This window comes from Acinonyx jubatus, chromosome B1, assembly GCF_027475565.1.
Source record: "Acinonyx jubatus isolate Ajub_Pintada_27869175 chromosome B1, VMU_Ajub_asm_v1.0, whole genome shotgun sequence".
NCBI lineage: Eukaryota > Metazoa > Chordata > Mammalia > Carnivora > Felidae > Acinonyx > Acinonyx jubatus.
This window is the reverse complement of record NC_069382.1, coordinates 150630241-150631868: the sequence shown is the minus strand read 5'-3', so window position 1 is coordinate 150631868 and position 1628 is coordinate 150630241. Positions and strand designations below refer to the sequence as shown.

Here is a 1628-nt window from a genome sequence, read left to right as displayed (position 1 = left end):
TACCATAAAAGATATTCTTATCAACCAAGGCAACCTATGGGTTCAGAGGTTATCTCTCAGGAGCTGGTCAAAGCCATTCCTGTGCCTGCCTGGGTGGCTCGTTTGGTTAAGTGCCCAACTCTTGATTTTGGTTCACGTCATGATATTAGGGTCATGAGATTGAGCCTGGCATCAGGCTCCATCCTGAGAGTAGAGCCTGCTTAAGATTCTCTCTCTCTCTCTCTCTCTCTCTCTCTCTGCCCCTTTCTCAACTTGTGCTTTCTCTCTCTAAAAAATAAAAAAATAAATTAATTAAACGAGATTTAAAAAGCCATTCCTACCACTTGACAATGAGAAAAAATGAAATCTTGCCAGTTGCAACAACATAGATGGAACTGGAGGGTATTATGCTAAGTGAAAGAAGTCAGAGAAAGACAGATATCATATGTTTTCACTCAAGTGTGGAATTTGAGAAACTTAACAGAAGACCATGGGAGAAGTGAAGGGGAAAAAATAGTTTCAGAAAGGGAAGAAAACCATAAGAGACTTTTTTTTTTCAGTCTTCCATACAATTTTATTTTCTCCCTTTAACCATAATAATATGTTATCCAAATTTTGTTTTAACCGGAGGGTCTGTAAACACAGGCTTATCCAGCCCACTTAAGGGCTAGGCAAATGCTGCTTCTTGAAATGGTCCCACCTTGGTACCTCTGGTCATCCAACCCAAGTCACCCCCTTGCCTGGCTTTATCTCTACTCTACTGTGCGGCCACTTCATTGAATCTCATTCCAGACTTCAACTTTTCCATGGCTTGCATGATTTTCCCATGTTTTTCACACAGAATGTGTCTGACCTTTATTGCATTGCCACCACCTTTGGGATCCTGAGCCCTCTTGTCAGAACTGTCACTCCCAGAGGCTGCTCCCCCTTCCGCCCCTTTCCTGGAACTGCTTTTTCCCTTGGGCGGCATCTTCGAATCTTGCAGCTGTACGGTCAAAGGCTTCAGTTGCCTCTAAGAGACTCTTAAATACAGAGAACAAACTGAGGGTTGATGGAGGGGATGGGTGGGGAGGGCGGGCCAGGGAGGGGAAAATGGGTGATGGGTATTGAGGAGGGCACTTGTTGGGATGAGCACTGGGTGTCATATGTAACCAATGAATCATGGGAATCTACTCCCAAAGCCAAGAGCACACTGTATATACTGTATGTTGGCTAACTTGACAATAAATTATATTTAAAAAAATAATTTAAAAAGCCATTCTTGAAGAAGTTTAGAATGTGCAGGGTTTAGGCAACCCAGAACTACTGATCTAACCCTTTGCTGTACAGTTTCCAAGTAGTTCAGTGATAAAGTATTTTTAAATAAAAAGAAGTTACAACTCATGAGATTTAACTTAAAGCTCTGAGGGGATATTAAATCAATTTTTATAGAGCCAGTTTCCTACAAAATGTCAACTGTAGTTGCACCGTAATATAATAAAAGACCTAGTCATAAAAATCACATTTAGTGGTAGGAGAGGATACTCTATAAATGATTTGAGTGATTTTGTTAATATTTGACATACCTAAGCATTTGTTTTTGTATTTATATATGGAAGCAGTTCTTATATTCTTCTAAAAAATTCATTTTAGTGCATTATTATCAAGCT

At 39.9% G+C, this 1628-nt stretch overlaps 1 pseudogene; it reads right to left on the bottom strand.

Moving 5' to 3' along the window:
- Positions 1–355: 355 nt before the first annotated feature.
- LOC106980233 (peptidyl-prolyl cis-trans isomerase NIMA-interacting 4-like) lies at positions 356–964 on the bottom strand (annotated as a pseudogene).
- Positions 965–1628: the final 664 nt, after the last annotated feature.